A 14,468-nucleotide genomic window follows, 5' to 3' on the forward strand; every position below is an offset into this window, starting at 1 on the left:
GACGTCGCGGCGGCTGGATGCTCCCTCCAGTAATATAAGCTCGATGGGTAAAACCGACTGATATAATGTATTTGCGTATATATGAATTTACATCATGATCAACATCATGCCCCCAACAATAATCGTGCCCCTCCAGACTTTCAAGTCTATCTCCGCCTGTGCATGGGCTCCCGGGCCAAGTGATTTTTCTGAGACCCTATCTGGAAAACTCTCGAAAACTTCAACCAGTTCTCACTTTTGTGAGGCCCTTATTCTCATGAGACCCTCGGGGCCTCGGGCCATAACCGGGTGGGTCCATGCGTTAAAAGACGGCACTGTTACAAACACGAGCACTGACGTATTCGACCCAGAATGTCGGTTTAAACATAAATGCAGAGCTGATTATGCTCATATGAATAGCATTTGTGCCGCGCAGCTATGGATTAAAGTTTAACAGAAGTTTGAAGAAACAAAGAGGGGGTCGCCAATAAAGTTCTTGTCAAAAGGGGGAAATCGCACTTCAAAATGTTGGAAAACCACTGCTATGGCCCCCACAAGGGCGGGGCTGACAGGGCGCTACCCCTGAGGCTCGGGACAATTCTCATAATTTTTTTGCATTTTCACGCTATAAATTATCTATAGAAGGGCCCGTGAAAAGTCTGAAACGGAGCCCGCAAAAGATCCCAGCATAGCGTTATGCCTCACTCCATCTCAGCAGGGATTTTTACTACACGAGATGAAAGGCTTGGTAATACCTTCCCAAGACCGGGATTGCACTGTAAAAGTTTCATAAAAGTTCATTTATAAAACTTGAAAAATGCAACCAATAAATTGTGATCGATTGCATTTGTTAGAATGTTGCCGATTACAACTCTTATTGGTTGAATTTTTCAACTTTCATGAAAGAACTTTTATCAAACTTTAATAGTGTAATCCACGCCCAAGACTCTCTCACCAGCTAAGAAAGGTCTTGACAGGCTAAAAAATTTTAACTACATACTTAGACGATCGTCGGCTCAATCAAGTCTCGTATGAATGGTTTTTAGAAAAAAGAAAAAAATCTCAAGAAAGTTTTTCGATTTGTTGAATGTAGATGGCAACACCATCTACCGGTGTATGACGATATCTAGAGCAAATCTCGACACAAAAGTTCTTAAATCTGTGATAATTCACGAAAATTTTTTGCTATATGACGTGACATTTATTAATTTTATAAAATCGTAGTAAAACTAATCTGCATTATGTAGTATTAATTTTATTCAGTAACTTTTTCAACACCATGTTAATATTTCCTGATAATTAGACTCAATGGCTTTACAGTATTAAATTCAATTTCAAAATTTTTTACCATCTTCGTCAAGTAGGATATAAAGTAATTTTTTATAATGCTGTATATATATATATATATATCCATAAATATAGATTTTGTTATATAAAATAACACAATTTCATTAATGCAATTGAAAGAGAATGTGTTTGTTCAAACTAATATTTCGGCACTGATGTGAATATATTTTGAAATAAAAGAAAATCAAAATTATACATTTTTAAATAATTGAAAACAGTTAAAGGAGTAGGAAAAAAAAAAAAACACAGGTTCCACCGAGATTTGAACTCGGATCGCTGGATTCAAAGTCCAGAGTGCTAACCATTACACCATGGAACCCTACTTCCCATGCCGGGAATCGAACCCGGGCCGCCTGGGTGAAAGCCAGGAATCCTAACCACTAGACCACATGGGAACGATTCGGTTCGGCGAAACAAATGACGATTTCAAACTCTATGAGGAACAGAATTGAGGGGGGGAGAGAAAAAAAATCTTTTTTTTTCATCAATATGTTCATAAATATTTCAGTGTTCAAAACTTTGAAATTTATTACAATTTTATAAATAAATGAGGTTGCGACGGGAACGAAAACAAACTATTATTTCATGCGAATCGCTTTGTGCAAAGTGATCTGAAGTTTCATTCCCACGATGCTACCATGTCCCACAAACGTACGGCTGGCAAACTTTAGACCGAGAGCCTGAGGCGATTGTTATAATTTTTTGTTTTTTCGCACTATAAATTCACTGCAGAGGAGCCCTTAAAAAAATCTGACCCAAAGCCCCACAACCATCCTAGGAGTCTTCTGCAGCAGGATGCCAGGCCCTTGGGCTGGGATCTCTCGTGGGCCCCCAGCAGGGCCGTAACTACGCTGGGGCAACCGGGGAACTGCACCGTGGTCCCCAAAAAAATTTACACTTATTTCGCATAATAATAACCCTTTCAAGAAAGTGTGCCCGGGCCCGAAAAGGCACACTACGGCCCTGGGACCTCTCAGGCCTGACCCCTCTCCTGACTTTTCATGGGCCTCTCTCTATAGTGAATTCATTGCGTAAAAAAACACAAAGGATGAAAATCGTCCTGGGCCCCTGGGCTGCAGCCCCATCCTTGGGGGGGGGGGGGAAGGCATGGATGTTATCCGCTTATAGTATACTTACGGATTTGTCCGCTGTTTCAGAGAAATTTTCCAGTGTCCTGAAAACAATTTTCGAGATGTTTTTTTGTGTTCCGTACTTTTTTTATATAAAGAACTATAACGAAATGAAAATATTGAACCGTGTTATTTACCGCTTATTAGGGCTGTCTACAGAGCATTATGGGCCCCCGGACCAAATGGTTTTTCGGAGGCCCAACGCGGGAAATTCTCAACCGGTTCTGATTTTTGTGAGACCCCCTCTTCTCTTGTGGTCCCCGGGCGCAGGGCCGCAACTAGGGGGACCAGGCGGGTCTACTGCTCCGGGCGATAGACCAGAAGGGGCGCCAATTTCACACTTTTACCTCTCTTTTGACATTACAAGGGGGCGCCAAAATGCATGCCTGCCCCTGCTGACCAAGCTTCTAGTTGCGGCTCTGCCCGGGCGTGCCCAGGTGGGCCTATGCGTTAAGACGACATTGCCCTATTTGGCTAAAAATGCTCGTCTGCAAATTTGCATGCACACTCTCGAAATTTTCAATCAAATCTCATTTTTGTGAGGCCCTTTGTTCTCTTGAGGACCCCGGGCCATGCCCGAGTGGATCCATGCGTGAAGACGGCACTGCCGCTCATGGAAGTTCAAACTTTGCATACTCTATAACTGTACAATTTTTTGCGGTACTAGTGTAGACCTGTAAATTCTTGTAAAACGTAAATAATGAAAGAAAGCCACGGGAAAACTATGATCGGATGTTGGATTTTAAAACCAAGCAATCATTCAAAAAAGTCTCACTCGATTGCATTCCACTGCTAAAAAAAATTGTCAACAGCGGCATCACATGGTTCTGTTGACTGCTGCCTAACATCAAAGGCACAAAAAAATTAGTCTATTATTTAGAGGGGGGATATTGAAATTCAGTTATTGTGAGTGGCACCATCAGAGGTAGATTTCTGGTATTGTCACCTGTGGGCTAAACTTTTTCTCTCGTTCTCTTACCATTCTTGTCTAATTTTATTTTTACCACTTAATCCACAAATTTCCCCCTTCGAACTTGCTACCCTGTGCTATAGCTCGATTAGCCTATTGGGTTGTAAGATTCCGAAATGAGGACACACGCACGTGCTCCTTTCAGCAACGTCAATTATCCTTATTTTCACCAGATGGTACCACTATATCGGCGAAGAGTCACAATAGTTTTCCAAAACAGGATACTGTGTTTTTTTTTTCGCTTCTGACAACTCTACCTACCACGTCCTGATTGCATTATTTCATTATTTATCTCTGATACCTGAGAATTATCAACCCACGTTAATTTTTTACCCCAGGGGTGGCGAACAGATGACTCGGTGGTTTTGTGCTTCCCGCGACAAGATGGAAAAACTATTATAATTTTGAATTAGTCTCAATTTTGACAAAATTGCGGTTAATGTAGAAAAAAACGTATTTCTAATTTGAGAAAAATAATTTGTATTTTCAACACGCAAACACAAAACCTCTTTCAACATACAAGCCACATGATCGATTTCAAAAACCTACTGTGGGAGTAACAGTAGCAGATTTTCTTGCGCTATCATCGGGGGTCAGTAATCGTAATCGCGATGAGCAAAACTTCCCTTAAAATTTTTCCTTTTAAGTAAGTAAAACTAAAAAAGAATACGAGACACACAAAAAAGAAAGATTTGGCCGAGCTTCGGGCAACTGACATCAATTCGAGGGCTAAAATTCCATAAAAATCTCGGAAGAAGATTAAGTTCAGCACGTTTTAAAACTCTGAGGAAAGATACACCTATAACATATTTCGTGCTTGGGAAAAGTTTCGCAACCATGCAGAAAGCAGTCCAAAACCCAGCCATCAGTGGAAATTCTTCTAAGACTGCACATAAAGGATCTACTGACTTTTTCGCTGAATCTAATCAGTTGAAGAGAAACTTGGAAAAAATCGGATGTGTCAACCCCAAAAATTTCAAGTCCACTTTAAAAGTGGACTTGCGGAGTGGATCTCCCGACCTTGACAAAAATTCGGGAAAAATTCTATTTAGTGAGGAGCCAGAGAGAAGCAGCCGGCATTACTTACTTACTGACCGTCTGTACTTACGTACATCGTAGTGTGTACAGACGGTTATAATTAAATACACCTTCCTAGGCTGTTTACTAGCCAGTCTGTACAGGGCCGCAACTAGGGGGACCAGGCGGGTCTCGTGAACCGGGCACTGGAACTGAGGGGGCGCAAATTTCATTTTGAAACCTCTCCTTCAACATTACAAGGGGGCTTCAAAAGGCTCGCTTGCCCCGGGTGACCAAGCATCTAGTTATGGCCCTGCGTCTGTAATCTCACCATCAGCCGTGAGAGCTGGGCATGGGGATAAACATTTGAGTCTGGTCTGGTAAGAAGTTGTAGTCCCCGCTGTAGCTTTTACGCTGTTTCCTTCTGAGCTGAGCTGATTTCACGGTCTATGAGAGCACATATAAATACTCTTTTCCAAAAAATGAAGAGTTCCGTTAATAATTATTTATAATTGGTATTTAATTTAATGAAAAGTTTAGTTAACTAGTTAATAAATCCCTTCAAAATGTTTGTGGCCCACGATGAAAGCAATCATACTGGGTGCGGCTTATATTTCGGAGTTCTTTCTCCTTGTGCATGTGGCTTATATACCGGAGTTTTGCCCCTGGTGAGGCCCGCGATACTACGTCTGACCAATATGTTGGCCCTCGAACAGAGAGAGAAGTTGCCCCCCCCCCCCGTTTTAACCTAATCAATCTGGAGCAGATATAGTTATTGCTAGTCATAAAAATAAAGATGAAACTTCCAAATTATCAGAGAATTGTGATATTTCATGCTATCGGAAACGGTATAACGTACGTATACTTACCCTTTGATACATTATTTTAATTCAAATAGCCATGTCAAATGATTTCGGAATTGAAACATGTGACCTTTAACAGCATCTGCAGTTGGCATTATCAGTAGGGTCACAAAGAAAAGAAGAATCGGCTCGAGAACAAATGAGAAAATGTCACCTTTCGCTTATAAATCATTTTATCACTTCGCTTAGAGAAAATGGTGAAGTTTTTTTACCCAAGATCTTTTTGCTTCATTTCCTGTCATTTCTGAAAGCTTTATAGTTTTGAAGTTGATTTCAGCCATCACAAAGTTTCGAGGTTGCTTTTTATTAAGGAGAGTGCTTATTGAAGAAGAGGTTCTTATAGAAAATTTTTTTTGAAACATTTCTCATCCCATTTTGTATTGAATGAAAGAAAACACCGCCCCTCCCCCGCTGTCGTGTATGGCATTAGCTGTTACTGAGCAAACAAAGACATTCTCAAATAAAGTGTTATGGTATTAGTTGAGCCTGTTTTTTGGACTATGTAGGCAATCTACTACTACTACTTTACCGCACACCAACACCGGTCATATCGCCAGCAATTTACTATGTAATGAAGAACTTTTACGCTGGAGTTGGGTCGGAAATGGAGGCGTCATCTATCGATGGTAGGGAAAGAATATGTTAACTGTTATATATCTATGTCAGAGGATGCCGTTACTCTCCGCATCTATATGGAAGTTTTTTATACCTTCATATCTATATTCTTCCACGGGATCGGACCTCTGACGGTAACCTTCATGATAGTAGACAAGCATCTTACCACTACACCACTCAGGCACCAGTCCTAGAAATTTTGTCGCCTTTAACCCGTAGGCTGCGGAAATAAAAAAGGCTTCGCGTGCCACTCTTGATTTCATGCATAGGCAGAGATAGACATGAAAGGCTGGTGGGGCACGATGATGATGATGCGAATTCATATGCATGCATATACTTTACATTAGAACACACATTAGATCAGTCTGCTCCGTCATTGATGCTTGGGGGAGGGTATGCCCCATGCTTCCCGCCGTATCTCCGCCTATGACACCATGACGCCTTTGTTCAATTTAGAGTTGCGATTGAAAAGAAAAGTTGTGCCCGGTTTTCCAGTCCCCACAAAAACTGCAGATCTGCACGTTCTAAGTTCATGTCCTTATTCTGTATAACTGGGCTTACTCGGTTCCTTCTCGACGTATCCACTCGGCCACGCTTCGAGAAAGTGCCAAGAGGGCCTCGTGACAATTACATCTGGTAACAATTTTCGAGAGTAAGTATGCAAATTGGAAGGCAGGTATTTTTAGCTAGATGGGGAAATCAGAAAAATCGATTTGCCCGTAGGCTCATCAAAAGCGTACCAGGATCGACCTTTCGAGGGGAACACAGAATCTTTCCAGAGAAATTTTGAGTTACTAACCTTTACAAAAGCATTTTAAATTAGCAGATATTGATTTGGTAACATATAAAAGTGTTTTCTTTCGATGTTTTAATTCTTTTCATAAAGATATTTTTCATTTTTTAATCGTCATTTGGAGGGTACGGATACCTATCTGAGTAAGCCTATGGAGCCCATGATACTGTTAAGAATGCCCTGGTCTTACTTTATGGAAGTTTTGTGACATCTCTCATTAAAAATCTCGGAATTAACGTTTTGAACGTTTGCAATATTATTAATTTCTCTAGATTTAAGATTTCAATGTTTTCTCTGTGGAAATAGCATATGCTGCTCACCTTGTTTCAAAGGGAAATTTCAAGATGCTTTCTTTCATTTCCAATATGATTTTTGAAGATTTTTCACCGAATGGTTGATACTGTGATAAAAATTGTACATCGATAAAAATATATAATTTGTTAACTTTTTGTGGTGCTCCCTTTCTGTTGATGCCCTAAGCACATGCTTATTTTGTTCCTAGAAAGGAAAAAGAAAAACAATTCAAAATATCGTAAAAATGTATGATGATGGATGATACCAAAAATAAAAAAAGGTCTTATGAAATGATGACGTCTGGTAAGCCTAGCTTAGCCCCCCCCCCCCCTCCAACTACTTATCTAGGCACCATCCGTTGCAGACGAAGTGTAAGCCACTTTCGACAGATTTCCAGACCCGTGCATAATTGTGTATGCCAGTCAGTATATGCTACACCATCATCTGAGTTTACAACTCATAGAGAAAAAACGTGGTCCGTATTTGATCTCAGCAAACCTGAACAACTTACATTAATGAAAAGTTTCAAGTTAAAGAAAAAGAAAAGCGGTTGGTGAAAACTTTCAGAGGGCGCGGTAGCCCAATTCAATAAGATGCTCGCCTAAAGTACCAAAGGTTGTTTAGAGGTGTCGTGAGTTCGATACCCGGTTCATGCTTGCACAGAAAGTTTTCTGACACAGGACTACAGCAGAAACGACGACATGACCACAAAATACGATTGCTACAGCAGGGAGTCCCACATCGAGGGGTTAGCGCACCAATCTCTCGGTGAGTATAAAAAAAAATCTGCCGTTCGGAATTGGCAATAAATTGTAGGTTCCGGTCTGATTAGCCCTCGTGTACAGAACATAACTGTGGTGCGACAAAAATAATCGAATGAAAACTTTGAGACATTTTCGTTTTTCTCCTACAGTATTTTTATCAGAAGGATAAAGACTGCAGAATCTCAATAAATTTCCTTTCGTGTTACGTTCTTTTTTCCTTTAATGTCCATTAGGTCTATTGCTCTTCAATTTTTTTCAGATATCTTTTTTTCTCTGCTTTTATATTTCATTCGTTTCCTGTATGCTTGATTCTTTATATGGGTATCAGTTATAACTGATTTCATCTCATTTCATGTTCATCTCATTTATATTTATTTTACTCTTCCAAGGGACACATTGGAAGCCACTCGTGTCTTACTGCAATGTCTACATCATGGACTCCTGACGATGCGACGTTCTTTTGTTATTTTTTGATTTGCGTGCAAATAAGCCCCAGAGGCTAAGAATGCGTGCTCTTTCTCATAAAAAAAAAAGACCATTACCATTTTTTTGCTCTTTGCTTAGTCTCACGAGATAACACGATTGATTTTTATTCCTTCCCTGGCATATAACAACATTACTGGTCTCTTCATCGGATAAGATGAACTATATTTTCATCTATACAACTGTTTGTTAGGAGACACTATTGTCTGTATTTATCTCAAATCTATCTGTTTCTGCAATGCATATTACTCGTGTTTTATTTCGTTCACGTGCTAAACCACTACCATCAGTAGTTCAGTACAGATGTTGTTACGAGACACTACTGTGTGTTAGTATTTACTTGAAATCTTATACTATCCGTTTCTGCTATGTGCATCTGCTCGTGTTACTGTATATCTCTAATTCAAGCAAAAAATCAGATTCTTGTCTTGTCAAGTCTTTATCAAGTTCAAACCAATGGATTATTCATCCAGACCAGAAAAATCCAATTTGCATAATTAACGTCAATATTTATCGGTTCTATGTAGCATCGATTGAGTACTCTGAAGACAATTTATCCTAATAAATTTATAATTGATAAGAAATATACGAATTTTTTTTTTTTTTGCTATTTGAAACTTTTTGAGAGATGCGATTATTTCCGAACTTCTAGTGAATTAATTTGAGTTCTGGTATTGTGTGTCATTCAAGAAAATTGGATCTTTATTGAAGATTTCAGCAACGTGCTTGCGATCGAGCACGCGATAAAAATCAGCAGCCTTGACCTTTAATTAAGCGAAAAGGATTTGCGATGTATTTTGATGCCACAAGTCAACGAAAACTCTGAACATCTTGTTAAGGCTTTTCAGACGGAAAATTAATTCAATACTCATCGCATGGTCTATCTCAAGGATGTAAACACCACGCCTCACGCGTAAAAAACTTTTTCGACACAACAAACTATTTTTACCTGTCGCGTCGATAAAGACACGTTCCAGAACTGAAAATTGGATGTTTATATGTTAAAGTTAAGCAACCTTGAAGAACAACAAATTGTTCTTTCTCTATCTCTCTTGCACAACTATCAATAAATTATTAGGATAATTATATACAGTAAAACCTCTCTTTTGCGTTGCTTTGTCTCTTCTGAGCCCACCAATAAAAATAAATAGAATTTAGCTGAGATATTTGAGTTCAAAAATCGCTGAAAATGAGGAAAGGAACAACATATGAAGCATAGAGAAAACTTTTTTCTTGATATATGCTTTTTACTGATTTTCAGTGATTTTTGAACTCAAATATCTCAGCGAATATTGCACTCAGAAACATGAATGTTTTTTGTTGGGCTCAGAAGAGACGCCAACAGAACAGTGGAAGCGTACAAAAATTAAATTTAGTATTTTTCAGTGCATCATTTTGGACGTATTCCACAAAGCGTCATTTGAAAACTTTTTTTGATTGAAAGTAATATCCTATAACCAACGGTTGAGAAGAAAAAGGCCTGTATGAGGACTTTTTGGACACGGTGTACATATTACGAACAAACTAAAAATCGTACACATATGTGGTTTCTTCCGGGCAAAAGCCGTATTCATTGCTCAAAACAAAAAAAAAAAGTACAAAAAAAATATTTATTACGGCAAAAAGTCACCCCAACAATCAATCGTTAATATATCTCAGATGGGAAAAATTCGTATCTACAAGAGTTTTTCGAGAAAATTTTCTTAAGTAATATATTTGAACATAATTAATTATTTCTTGATGCGGGAAAAGAAAAAAAATCACAATTCGTTAGAAAATAATAATTAAATTCCTGTTGATGAAGTAAAGAAACCCCCGTAAATAATAATAACAGAAACTCATTTTATTTGTTACGTAGATGCGGCAGACGAAATACCACCAAATCATTTAGCTGTCACGCTATTTTTTTTTTGCATTTTATTTCGGAAGATTTTCAGGAGCGTTCATTAAATAGGGATTTGGTCGCTTTGAGAGCACATCTAGAGCAAGAATTTGAAGGTAAAGAAATTTCTCTCCATAGATTTTTTTTTTCTTCACATTTTTCTTCTTATAATGCACAGGATTACTCAAACCATTTCATAGCTTTTTCTACTTACGAAAAAAAACAAACAAATTCTAGGTGAAAAACTTTGAGATTGTGCTCTCAGCAGTTTTCCCCTTACCCACGCATTATGCTTTTAATGTCTTTAAATTTTCTCTTTATTCGGAAAAAAAGTATTTTTTTTTTCCTTTCTTTGTATGTCTTTAAAAATTCTTTATTTTATTTATTATTCTTTGGGGGGGGGGGGATTAAATAGCTTGAGACAGAATACCTATGTCGTTTTTTTTATATATAAAAATATCAACTAAAATAAGCGGGCAACAATTTTGATATTAAAATAACAAAAATGAATACATACTTTCAAATCGAAACAGTTCGAAAATCATGGAAATATGATACCAGATTTGAATAGAAAAGAAAGTATTTTCAATTTTTTTCACGAAATGCGCTGTTCAAATATATTTTGATGAGTGTTTATTGAATTTTGTTTATAATGCCGTTGTTGTTGATAGTTAGAGACAGGAAGTTTAGGCACTAAAAACTATGAAAACGGACAGGCAAAAAGGCACTAAAAATGCTTAAAACAGGCACTAAAAAAAGCATTTATGATTTAATGAATTAAAAAAAAAACTAACTAAAAACTAATATATCAAGGGTCCGGAATTTGGTTAAAAAATTTGCTGCCGTTACACCGTCTATTGTTCTTTATTAGGTTATAATAACTGTATTTTTATTCAAGCCAGCCAAGTTCATAATATCATGCTAAAAAGAAGTGTTTATAATCCTTCAAGCTTAGGTTAGAGGTGATTTGATCCAGGCCCGTTGCCAGAAATTTCGTTCGAAGAGGGACCACTTTCATTTCGGGGGACCAGAGTGATAGAACAATTGATTTGGACATCTTTTTCCCTTTTTTCGGTCATTTTCTCACATTTCGGGGGGGGGGGGGGGAACAGACCCCACGTCCCCCCCCCCTCGCTACGGCTTGATTTGGTCAAATACTAAATACGTAATCAGGTGACATGCAACTAGTGAATAATTGTAATAAATGAATAAATAAATAAATGAATAAATGAATAAATAAATAAATGAATAAATGAATAAATAAATAAATGAATAAATGAATAAATAAATAAATGAATAAATGAATAAATAAATAAATGAATAAATAAATAAATGAATAAATGAATAAATGAATAAATAAATAAATGAATAAATGAATAAATTGCAGTAAATGATTGAATGTTTTAATCAGAACTCTTAACGTGAATTTGATGGTACATTGATTGCTATTTGAAAGCTATGACGAAGACAGAGAAGAAAAACTTTCTCACTTCTATGCCTGACAACACTTTTTTCATCAGATTTCTATCTCTGAGGCACTTACGCCTATTTGCATTCAAATGGGGCTGGGAGGGGTGAGGCTTTCTGATATATTTATACTAAAAATTGAAATTTTTAAAATGGAGCAACTGTTTTTAATGCCTAAAACATTGAAGTTATACAGAATATGGCCTCTGAAATTTTTAGAAAAACACAAAACAGTGTCGAAATAGGCATTTACGGCAGGGAAAATTTAAAAAAGGCATTTTTACAAAAAAGGTGTGAAATTGGCAAAAAAAGACATTTATGACATTTTGACTGAACACTTCCAGACTCTATTAATAATATAATATAAATAATATATTAAAATTATAATAATTTGTGTGTATTTTACTTGAATAGATTCTTTTTATTGGATGTGAAAAAATTTGTTTTTAGTTTTCTTTCGTGGATTTTTTTTTAAGTACAGAGTTTTGGGAAGAAAGATAAAATAGATAAAGAGAAAGAATACTTTCGATATGAAATGATGGCACAGTATGTACTTTTCTACCAACAGAATATAGTAATTTACCATCATGTTTTGGTTGTTAGAAATTATTACTAAGTCTACATTGCTTTTATTTTTGAATCTTTAGTGTGATTGTTTATTTTATACCTTATTCAATAAGCCAATTCAATAAGATACTCGCCTAAAGTACCAAAGTATGTTTAGAGGTGTCGCGAGTTCGATACCTGGTTCGTCCTTGTCAGAAAACTTTCCTGACACAAGGGTACAACCGAAACGGCGACATGACCGCAGAAAAAATTGCTACCGCAGGGAGCCTCACATCGAGGGCTTAGCGCAACAACATCTCGATGAGTATTAAAAAAAAGGCCTGCTGTTCGGATTTGGCAATAAATTGTAGGTCCCGGTTAAATTAGCCCTCGTGTGCAGAAAATGACCGTGGTGCGACAAAAATGATCAAATGATCAGATCAAAACATCTTAGTGTACAGAGCCTCACCCGACGACCACAAACGTCACCTGGAAGAAGTTTTCCGAAGTCTGGACGCCTATGGTCTCGTGCTCAATGCCACCAAATCAGTCCTGGCTGTCCCTGAACTGACTTTCTTGGGCTATACCATTAACGCTCACGGTCTCAAGCCGTGACAAAGTCGCTATCATCAAAGACTATCCACCGCCCAAAACTCTGAAACAACTGAAACGTTTTCCTGGTCTGATCGCATTCTACAAAAGGTTCATCCCTCTATGTTCTCAAATAATCGATCCACTCCAACGTTGTCTTAGAGGTAAATAGAAGCCAACACGTGTGCTCTCGATTTCACGGATGAGCAGCTGAAAGCTTTCACCGTCATCAAGCAAGCGCTCGCAGACGCAACTCTACTTGCTCATCTGCGTCCGAAAGCTCGACTTTTACTGCTTACCAATGCCAGTGGCACGCATGCCAGGGCCGCTCTCTGCGAACTTCCTTCGACTCATGACAATTACATCAACGCATCCTCCGGATCCTCGACAGACTGCTCTACACACAACTGGCCGCTGTCCACGCTCATCGCCAACCGGCGGGATTCATTGTGGCAGCTCATTACCACAACCGCCCCAAATAAGGATCCCGTCGGCTTACTCGATCGCTTTAAACTCTTAATTGTCTTCAGTATCTCGTTCAATTCTACTCAAAAATCTAAGAGTACTTACGAACGCGAACTACTGTCTATTTACCTAGCAGTAAAATATTTTCGCCATCAGTTGCATGGTTGTCACCTTACCATCGTGACTGATCATAAACCAATTTCCCATGCATTCCACCAGAAACTTGAGTCAGCGTCTCCGATCGTCCAACGACAATTGTGTTACATCAGCGAGTACACCACTGACATCCGATATCTGCCTGGCATTCTCAACACTCTAGCAGACGCTCTGTCTCGGTTACAAGCTGACGCACTCCATCTCGGCGAAATCGACTACACTCTTCTGGCCGACGCCTAACAGACCGATCCAGAATTTCCCAAACTTCTCGACTCAATCAAAGGTTCGACAAGCAATCAAAATTCACTAAATATTCAACGAACGTTTCTTCCTGAATACAGACTGAACCTCTGTGATGATCATTCGCAAAAAGTCCCGCGTTTATTTGTTCCCCCAGCATTTCGCAAACAAGTGTTTGAAAAATTTCATTCTCTATGCCATCCAGGGGTCAAAGCATCTGTAAAATTTCTCACCGAACGTTTCGTTTGGCCAAACATGAAACGAGACATCACTAATGGTATCGCCCGTCAACGAACCAAAGTGCACAAACACACCCGATCACCTCTCCGAGTTTTTTCTGTGCCGTCGGAGAAATTTGCTCATCTGAATATCGACATTGTGGGTAGACTCCCGAATTCCCAAAGTTACGAATATCTTCTAACCGTTATCTGCCGATTCTCAAGATGGATCAAAGCAATCCCAATCCGAGATACGTCCGCAGAGACTTGTGGCCGAGCATTATACGCCAACTGGTTTTCACGATATGGAATCCCCAGAACCATCACGACGGACCAGGGTTCGTAACTCGAATCGCATCTATTCCACAAATGCAACAGTTTGTTCGGAATAAACCACATCCATACGACTGCTTACAACCCTAAAGCAAACGGATTCATCGAACGCAAACATCGTCAGCTCAAACATGTACTGAAGGCTAGCATGACAAGTGATTGGGTTGACAGTCTTCCTTCGGCTCTCCTCTGCCTCCGAACATGCTTTCAACGCCATCACTGCCGAAATGGTCTTCGGTCAAACGCTGAGATTGCCTGGAGAGATTTTCGTCGAACATGTCCCGGAGCCAATAACCTCTTACCTCGGCAAACTAA

At 38.7% G+C, this 14,468-nt stretch overlaps 1 protein-coding gene and 2 non-coding genes across 3 annotated transcripts in view; 1 reads left to right on the forward strand and 2 right to left on the reverse strand.

Annotated features, from left to right (window-relative positions):
• LOC149080697 (serine/threonine-protein kinase 32C-like) overlaps positions 1-14,468 on the forward strand; it is a 135,443-nt gene that overhangs the window by 29,555 nt on the left and 91,420 nt on the right. The window lies entirely within an intron of this gene.
• Positions 1,574-1,645, reverse strand: TRNAQ-UUG (transfer RNA glutamine (anticodon UUG)). The gene has a single exon. It is a non-coding gene; the product is annotated as a tRNA-Gln (tRNA).
• TRNAE-UUC (transfer RNA glutamic acid (anticodon UUC)) lies at positions 1,650-1,721 on the reverse strand. Its single transcript has one exon. It is a non-coding gene; the product is annotated as a tRNA-Glu (tRNA).

Source organism: Pholcus phalangioides, unplaced genomic scaffold (assembly GCF_987345545.1).
Source record: "Pholcus phalangioides strain wild (caught in Gottingen) unplaced genomic scaffold, Ppha-v1.0 ptg000011l_1, whole genome shotgun sequence".
Taxonomy (NCBI): Eukaryota; Metazoa; Arthropoda; class Arachnida; order Araneae; family Pholcidae; genus Pholcus; species Pholcus phalangioides.